Source organism: Ips typographus, linkage group LG16 (genome assembly GCF_016097725.1).
Source record: "Ips typographus isolate SLU linkage group LG16, UJ_Ityp_2.0, whole genome shotgun sequence".
Lineage (NCBI taxonomy): Eukaryota > Metazoa > Arthropoda > Insecta > Coleoptera > Curculionidae > Ips > Ips typographus.
The window spans coordinates 4616885-4627407 of record NC_138437.1 but is presented as its reverse complement, the minus strand read 5'-3'; positions in this window follow the sequence as shown (position 1 = coordinate 4627407).

Here is a 10523-nt window from a genome sequence, read left to right as displayed (position 1 = left end):
CAGGAATGACTTCCTTCAAAGATTATGCTGTTAGTTAGCCTCCTTTGGTTTAATTAGTCACTCTTACTGATGAAAAACTTTGCTGATGCAAAGTCAATTTAGATGTAATTTTTCTCTGGAAAGTTAATATTATAGAAATGTGTGTCATATACAGTTCAGTTAAGTTTATCTGATATGAGTTTCTACATTTTTATGATCACGTGACTTTTTTTAACTGTAGGGACACTTTGTCTGTACAGTCTTGCCAGCTCAAAAATAACCATTTTCTGCTCAAGTAAATTGTATTTTACAATTTTTGCCTTCAAAATTGTTTAAATCTGGTTTTGCACCTTTTTATAATTTAGACTTCCTTTTCATGGTCACGTGACTTTTTTAACTGTAGTATTAATAGTTTAATTAATTTATGACATATTGAAATATGACTAAAATAATCAGATACACGTCACGATTGTCTAATTTTTACTCATAAACCTATAAAAAAATGATTTACAATTGTATTCACAATAACAGTGCTTTTAAACAGGTTTTGTAGTTTTATAGCTTTATTGATTTGTATTTGACAGTTGCACGTCACAACTGCCAAAAAACAACTCATAAAACGCATAATAATAACACGTTTTGTAATTGTATAGATTCATGGGATCGTATTTGACAGTTTTCAAGTTTATGACAGATTGAAATATGATTAATCAGATACACGTCACGTTTGTCAAATTTCTGCTCATGGATCTATAAACAATTTTTTTGCTTAACACTCAAATTTCAGTATGACTAAAAAAGTGTTGCCTAATAGGCATACGATATTTATGAGCTTAATCAGAGCGTTAATATCTCCTTCTCGACTTCTTCCCTTTTTCGTCAAAGGGCGTCTCCGTTACATCTTTTGCCCTAAATGGGCACGTGACGGCTTACAATTTGAGTTATGGCAATCTTTCCCTACAGTACATTTCTGTACCATGTAATGTTTGACCAACTAGTGAATTTTGGCAAGTGTTTTGTCGAGGTTTGTGACAAGAATCTGAAAAAGTTCTGTATAACGTTCCTTGATTTGAATTACAATGTATGTGAGTTCTAAAACTTTCTGATTTACTTACAGTCTTAAGACCAATTATCAACCTTAATTTGATCAAAGTTTGTAATAAACCATGTCGGATATTCTTAATTATATGCTTTCCTTGAATTTTTTTTCCCAAGGGAGTAAACGATATTGTGCAGCTAGCTATATTTCTTTCTTATCTTGAGAGGTGTAGGTAACAAACCTGTAAGTACAAGAATATTGATTATGCCTACAAACGTCACTTCACGCATTTGCATGTTAAAAGCCATTTGCGCAAAATTATTTTTGCTTGCTTATAAACTCTATAAATATATCGCAGTCATGTTATAAACAAGCATAATTTTATCTAAGTATTTTAATAACAGGTTGTTTGCTACAAGTTTGTTTGGATTAGTTAAGTGGAAGTAAGAGAAACTTAACAATTTGAAATCTTTAGAAACTTTATTTAAACTTTTACACAACTTTATTAACTGTAAACTAGCAAAGTTGGGTCTGCATAAAACGCAGACGTTGAAAACTAGAATTTAATTTAGGCCCTTTTAGGGATATCAGTTTAGTCCTTAATATTTATTTAGGCAAGTTATAATTTCGTGCCAACTCTACTGTAAATAATAAGAACATTTTGAAGGGCTGATAAGCTACATTTACCACATTATCTAGTGCTAGCGAGAAGTTTTGCTTCTAATGAAACAAGTTTAATGTGCCTTCTTAGGCAAAAACTTTCACGGAGTCAAATTATCTTGTTCTATTCTGACCCACAAATAATTAAATCCAAATGTGTACAGCTTAATGAGCGTTAATTTTGAAACTGGAACCCATTAACGGTCCAGTATAAAATAAAAAATGTAGCACCGGGACACAGATTTGAAATTACTGCTAAAACAAAACCTGTGTTCACTCCTGGTTTTTTTAGAAAAGTGAAATATTTAACTCCTTGCTATAGGTCCCATTAGCCTGAAGCTTAAAGCACTTTTGAATCAACTTTCGCAGGCAATATATTTTCTGTTTAAAAAATGGAGCACAGTCTCGTAAAAGTTTTTTTTTTAATTATAGCGCTATTTTAGCAAAAATTAGAGCCAAAGAGACGTGTTAATTAAATTCAGTGTATGGCTGCTAATTTAGAAAATGCTTCAGTCCAGACGTTTTCGTGTAGAGTTGAGTAGAACAGTTTCTGACATGTTCTTGAAACTAGAAAATTATACGTATTATTACGTTATTCAGTTTCGATAAAATCTCAGTTAACTAAAACACGTCTTTGTTTACTCTTTGAATATTCATTTTTTTTTAATCTCATACTAAAGACATTACAACATTTAGCACAAAGTTCAGACACCTTTTCCATGATGAAGGACATAAGACAATATAAATAACATGTTGCAATGATATTTGACATGACATGTACAACGCTGCAACGTTTATTAATCAAAGTTGAATCAACGTTACACAAAAGCCATTTTCATAAAACGTTTATATTCAACGTTGATTTGGGTGTTACTTTTAAACTTGAATGTAACGTAGTTTAATCAAAGTTGGTACAACAATAGGCCAGCTATATTTTTGTAATTGTCACTATGAAAATTATAATGTTAATGTTGATTTGTATGCCGAAGTTGTACGTGAATGCAACGTTTCTCAATTAAGGTTGAATTAACGTTACACGTTATCATTTTGTTGACAGGTTTCTTTAAATCACAGATTGAGTTGTAGTTTTTTTTAAATTAAAAGAAAAACACCGTTTGAGGATAGTTTGAGTTCTCTCTATAGAAAAGACAGTACTAAAGTTTTTTATTTCACTTTGGCGTGCAGAACAGTGTTGTGTTTTTCATAAAAATTCTGTCTTGAGTAAATAAAGCAAAAGTTCTGGGCTACATTTCGACGGTGGAACAAACCTCCTAACTGTCACAGACCCCAAGATAGGATCTGTCAAATTGTGACTTCTTTAAAAAGCTTGTTGAGTTGCACTGCTTTATTTCTGATCAAATATCGGGGTTTTTAGTAATTTTTTAAATTAGATTTTGTTGGGCTTTGACTTGATTAGGGGTTTGACAACTGACGTCAAAATGTCATAGAAAACAAAAGATAGAGGAGATTTCAAGCTTTCCAAAAATATCCCCACATGAGTTGATTGATCACACCGTTTGGCCGCTAGAGGTCGTTAAAGTTACTTCACCAAAAAATTACAGTTTTTTGACACTCGTTGCTTTGACTCTAAATTACTCCCTCATTTGACAACTGACGTCAAAATGTCATAGAAAACAAATGAAAGAGCAGATTTCAAGCTTTCCAAAAATATCCACCCATGAGTTGATTGGTTATATCGTTTGGCCGCTAGAGGGCGTCAAAGTTCCTTCACTATAAAATTACAAAAGTGTGGTTAAGTGTCAGTTTCCCTAAAACTCTTTTAGGGTTGTTTGATATGGTTTTAAAGCTAATTTGACGAGCTATCGACTGGTGAAAACCCCATTCCACTAACTGTCAAACTAACCAAGTTACGGTCTGTCAAAAGTGACAGGTTTAAATGCATTTTTTGTTCCTGTATTTTGACAGGTTTTTGCTTGTTTTCCCCAGTTTCCCTGAAACTTTTTTAGGGTTGTTTAATATGGTTTTAAAGCTAATTTGACGGGCTATCGACTAGTGACAACCCCGTCCCTCTACCTGTCAAACTAACCAAGTTACGGTCTGTCAAAAAGTGACAGGTTTAAATGCATTTTTTGTTCCTGTATTTTGACAGGTTTTTGCTTGTTTTCCCCAGTTTTCCTGAAACTTTTTTAGGGTTGTTTAATATGGTTTTAAAGCTAATTTGACGGGCTATCGACTAGTGAAAACCCCGTCCCTCTACCTGTCAAACTAACCAAGTTACGGTCTGTCAAAAAGTGACAGGTTTAAATGCATTTTTTGGTCCTGTATTTTGACAGGTTTTTGCTTGTTTTCCCCAATTTCAAGTTGTACTTCATCAGGTGTATTTTCAAAGTTTTCTATTAACATGAATAGGAAACTTTAATTTTTCAAGTAAATTTTTATAGTTTTGTAGTAAATTCTCAAAATACGAAGATTGGAAACTTAATTTAAAAAGCAGCAAAGTGAATTTTATGAATTGAAGTACATTTCGAGTGTTTTGAAGCAAATTACACGATTTGATGAGTATTTCTATAGCTGACATTAACATGAATAGAAAACTTCAACTTTCTTAGTCAATTTTCAAGTTTTAAAGATTAGGAATTTAATTGAAAAAACTGCAAAGTAAATTTTATGAATTCGAGTGTTCTGAAGCAAATTTTACGATTTTAAGTGTAATTTTACCGTTTTGAACTAACAGGAATAGGAAACTTTGTTCGAAGTCAATTTTTACAGTTTTGAAGACACTATTCAAGTATTACGATATTAATTCAAATGCTGCAAATTGAGTTTTATGAATTCAAGCCTATTTCGAGTGTTTTAAAGCAAATTACACGATTTGAAGAGTATTTCTATAGCTTTACACTAACATGAATAGAAAACTTCAACTTTCTAAGTTAATTTTCACAGTTTTGAAGACCAATATGATGTGTCAAGGATTAGGAATTTAATTGAAAAAACTGCTAAGTAAATTTTATGAATTGAAACCCATTTTGAGTGTTCTGAAGCAAATTACACGATTTCAAGAGTATTTTTATTATTTATATATTAATATATTATTATATGTATATAGCTTTAAACTAACATGAATAGGAAACTTTAATTTTCTTAATCAATTTTTACGGTTTTAAAGACAATTCTCAAGTTTGAAGAATTGGAAACTTAATTCAAAAATAAATGCAATAGTTCAATTACATATGCAATTTGCAAATCAAAATTTCTTCGTTGTCTAAACTTCTAAAATCATCTTTCTTTAACGTAATTGAAATTATTAGGTTTAGTCAGTATGAAAGTTCTTCATACCATATTTGTCAACAAATAATTTGATTTAAAAATGACGTGCATAAAATAATACAAATCGATAAAATAAGTATGCCAAGTTTTCCATTAAAAAGTAAACTAACTGCATGTTTCGATTTCAGATAGTACATAATATTAGCATATATGATGAACTTATACGTATGTATATATAAACGTACGTTTCATGTAGACATGACTACCGGAAGCTATTGCAAAATTAATCATACCCTTGTCCCTAACAGTGACAGTTCGAAATAGGACGTACATATATGCAAACCCGATTACGCATATGGATAACTGGGTAAAAAATAGCATATCAGATACGTACTTATGATCTTCAATTACTCTCGTTGGCGATGAAAAACTGTTTAGATGCTGACCACAGATATTGGAAGAGTGACTTATTACCACCAAGTTTGAATTATTGTGCCCGTAACATAAAGTTGGCTTAATATACACTTACCATTACCAGCGTACATTAATTCTGACTGATTTTCAATCTGGAGAGAGTCATTAACCAGAATATATAACGTCATTAAAGTCTGTAAGTTATTTTTTAGAATAAAACTGTCTGATACAAAGTTCTGCAAAAAGGCACTTTAGACCGCCTGTTTTCACTGCCAAATTTCAGTTAATTTAGCTGTTTAACTTTAAAAAATTTACCATTGCCATAAATAAAGATACAGTACTAGCGCTGGCAACTATGTGGACGTGTAAATGAAACAACCTAGATATTTTGGCAACTTGAATTGGGAGAACAATGGGTTGATAACAAATTGGGTCGAAAATACAGCAAAGTTCATTGCACCCCTGCATTTAGCAATTGACTTCAGATTATGGTAAAGTGTATAGTCATATTTCGTAATTATCAAACATGCGCCAGTCGGACACACAGACAGTCCCCTGGGGTCTTTGGATTCTAGGGTGAAATAATCCCATTAAAATTCCAAACATATTTGGTAGGTAAACGGCAAAATTTATAACGCCCCATTTAACATTGCCTAGTTTAAGTGAAGTCGGTTAATGGGGTAAACTTTCCCTTTCTAATTAATTCGATTAATTACGAAATACCAAAAATGACCTCCGCAATACAATCTTTATTTGAGTGGAATTTCAGCAGAATTAAATTTCTAAAACGGCTGATAGTCTCAATATAATTTGCCTGAACCTGAAGGATTTAGAATGGGTTCTGAATAAATAATGTAGTCATGATAATTTCCATTAAAGGAAGTTATGATGGATTTATCTTAATTGATTCTTGTCTAACTCAGTCAGATTAATAATAGCACTCATTTACATATTATGAATTTATAATTTATTCATGTATGGAATTTCTTTAGAAATGTGTTTGATCCTCTTTCAGAAAGTTCTTGTTAGCTTTCCGATATCCTGAAGTTTCTTCAACATAGCTGAGAGGCAAATTTTGAGTAAATAGACATGTAAGGACCCTTATTAAGCAAGGTGTCTAATCCAGATGAAGGGATATGACCTGTCTGGAGTTTTTGGATGCATTAACCAGGATATTGTACTATCGCACTAATCAAACTGTGATTTACTATTTAAAAATTGTATTTAGAAGTACGAGAGTTATTAAAAAAGCTTGAAAATGGAAATTGTACACCTCTATTTATTAGTAAGCCTGCTTTATTCCCACATCAATATTTAATAGGTAGAATTATTATCCAAACTTAAAGGGATGTTACCCCTTTCCTAATTACCATATTCGTTAAAGACGTTTTTAGATTTAATAGTATAAAAGGAGCAACCCTTAAGCAGAGCAAAAGCTACAATCCAATGTCAGTGAAAGATATTTCCAATTTTTCTCAGAGGACAAATTTCTTTTTCGAAGCGGGTTGTCACTGTCACATTGCTTCAGCTTTTCTCCTCCCTAGAATTGGCTTAACATTGTTAGCCAACGGACATCAGGTGCAAAGAATTGAGGTTTGAGGGATACTTGTAGTGACAAGGCTTTTTAATCCCCCTCCGGGCTTTTTTTCTTAGTAATCGCATGATTTGAGATGATTCAATAGTGCTTTTATTAAATTTTTAAGTGCTTTCCTAGCATCTTTAAAGGAACAGTCAACTTGCACTAACGTTTTAACAACATAGCAAAGAGGTAATATGATTAAGAGTATAATTAAAATTATAAGTCAACACTGCAAAAGCTGTGCACTTGTGCGAAAAGACATCCACAGGGACAATTAGACCTTTTCAAGAGTGATGTTGACAGATGTGCGAGCTCCCCCAACGTTTATTTATATAGCTGCTTGTACGTATAAGCTTTAACCCTTTAATGAATAAATCCTTTTTTCTTTTCTTCTTTATGTTTTTCTATACAGGGTGGTCCAAATTGATTGTAACATATTTAAAGGGTGGAAAGTACATAAAAAATAAACTCGAAAGTGTCATATAAACTATGGTCGAAAAGCGCCCCCTAGCAGAGCTAGCAAACCCTAAAATATGTACCCCAAAAAACAGTTTTTTTTAAATTTTAATTCCTAATCAATAAAAACTCAAATGAAATTTGGCAGATTTGTCATCATTTTGAAGTAACAATTTGGAAATTTTTATTTTTTCTTCAATATTCCGAACAGAAGCAAATTTTTTTATTTACGCACAAGTTTATAAAAATGACTATCTGAAAAACTATGCAAAATGAAAAGAAATGTCAAGACAAACTTTTCTTGGGAAAAAGTATGGGCTATCACATGTGCCACATCAGAATGTCCTAAAATTATAGCTTATAGAAATTTGAAGCTGTCAAACTTTTTGAACGGCTTCCGTAGCTGTCCGGATTATTTTCAAAATTTGAAAAAGTTTCCAAATAAACATACACAACATAGGAAACATGCATTTAAAATTTCATTTGAGTAACTTTTTTCGTTTAGAAATTAAAATTTAAAAAATTGTCTTGGTGCCTCACCTTTACAGTTCGCTAGCTCCGCTAGAGGGCACTTTTCGACTATAGTTTATATGACACTTTGGAGTTTAGTTTTTATGTACTTTCCACTCTTGAATGATCCTACAATCAATTTGGACCACCATGTATACTGGTGTAAAAAATTCAAAAGTGTACGCCAATGATTAAATAGAGTTTTAAAATGGATCATTCAAAAATTTCACCAGAATTACCATATTTTTGCCCCAATTATAATCTACTAGTACCTAAAGAGGTTAAAAGAGATTAAAATAACACACTTATATCGAAAAACGTTGGAGGTTTTCTCCAGGAAACAAATTTATTTTAAATTGTCTTTACAATGTCATCAGCAATACAGCTTTTAAATGTTTAAGTTGTGGTCGATTATTAGTATTAAACTTTAAACTCTGATATGTTTGGATCAAGCAAGTTCTTGGGAAATTAATGAAAAAAGTGCAAAAATCAAAGACAAGAATATGTTTGAATAGAGATGGCCCAAGAAAACCTTTTTAAAGAATCTACGGAAAAAGGTAACATATCGAGAATTTTATGTTAGATATAGTCTCAGAATTTTGAATTTCTTCTTTGTTAAATTCTCAGTAATTTAACTCAAAAACAACTTTTCCACATGGAAAAGCTAGTTACATTCAAATCGACGTTGCCAAAACCAAAACTCTCGATTCAGTCATTTTGACAATTTTGAAAAACTCTTTTAATTCGTGTAGTTGGGAAAACGTGGGCTACTTTGACAAACTGAACTAGCTATGACGTTTCTTATGACATTCTTATACTCACTTGACAGGTGTCAATACCCATTAAACTGTTATTTATAACTCTGTGTTGGTAAATTTGGCAATTGTGACGTTAAATGACAGTTAAAGAGGTTCAATTTGACAGTTATGACACTTAATGATATTTTACAGAGTGGTTTATACTTTGATGACACTTTATAACTATTAAAACTCATTCAGCAGTGGGATGAATGTGTCAAATGCAAAACAGTTGAACCTTGTATTTACCTCAATAAAACTCCAAATTTGACAGTTGTGACGTTAAGTGACTTAAGTATTAAAGAGTTCCTTAACGTCAGAATTGACAAATTTGGTTCCATGGAGACACAAAATAAACAAAACTTCCAGTGTAATTCCTCAACTGGTCACTCGTGAGTGAGGTTAGACAGTTATGACAGTTGTCACGTGATGCAAGCAATGTAATAAAGTGTTCTTTAACGTTCTAACTGGAAAAATTTGTTCCATGGAGCTGTAAACACAACGTACAGTACAATTCCGCAAATAAACACATCTATTTTATACTTTCAGGTCACTGGTGAATGAGTTTTGACAGTTATAATAGCTGTCACGTGACGAAAGTAAAATCTGTCAAACTTAGCACAACTGTTTTTAACACAACTTCAAGTGTAATTCTTTAAATAAGAAACTATTTGTAATTTTACAGTTTCAGGTAACTGGTGAACTGGCTTCGACAGTTATGACAGCCGTCATGTGACGTAATAAAAATGCTCCTTAACGTCAGAACTATCAAATTCGGATCCATGGAGCTGTAAAGGCTACTTACAGTGTGGTTCATCCAATAAACACATCTACATTTCCTAAATTTCATAATTCCCAAATAGTCCAAATGCCTGAATTGTTGCTTTTGATGTATATTTATTAGTTTTTTTTTATTATTCTCCTAAAATTTCTTAAATTCTTTTTGGAATTTTCTAAATTTCTGACAAATTTCCATCTCTATGGTTGAAGATCCAATTTGAATTCAAACAATGAGAGTAATCAATAATGGAGTTAAGTACGATACTGCATTTGCTTTCATTTGTATCCATTTACCTTTGATTAAATGGAATAAATTGTTCCTCAAACGGTGCTAACCAAATTTGAAAGCAAAACCAAACTACGTAGAAAATCTATAGGAGTTGCAACTTTATACATTTAAACCGTTATTTATACGACATTATGAATTCAACGTTGCGGATACAAGTACGATAATACAAAAATGTATATTTTTTTTGGGCAGCAGTGAACCGAATGTTTACGTTTTTCTCCACATTGTAATTTCTCACGTATATCTTTGGTTTGTAGACAGGAGGGCAATATTCTTGTTTAAATATACGACTGCAGTCAGCTTTCGCTTCTAATATATTGCACTTAAAGAAATTGCCACTTAATAAAGCTGAAAGATTTCCCCAAACGTTTTTTGAAGTTGAAAAATTCCTAGCATATAGAAAGCGCCCACGTCCAATTAGAAGGTTTAAACAGGACTTAACAATACTTTCAAGAGGCAAATTTACGGAGAATATTGAAGCATTTTAATTACAGTGCCATGCAATTGCGTTAATGGCGGCCTAAACTCAGAAATCCGTTACAGTGGATTTTCAGGGAAGGGGAGAACGCTTTTCGTCCCTCGGCTTCAACAAATATTTCTATCATGTCTAAGGGCTCCTCTAGGATTTCCAGATAAAGATTCTGAAACTATTTCTTGTATTGTGCTTGAAAACGCCAATATCCTTCGTCAAATTTCATTTCTACGTTTTGATTTATCTACTCCCATATTGGAGTTGTTTTTAAAATCACCAAACCCTACAGATTTTGTCACATTATTATTTAAGAAAGTTTT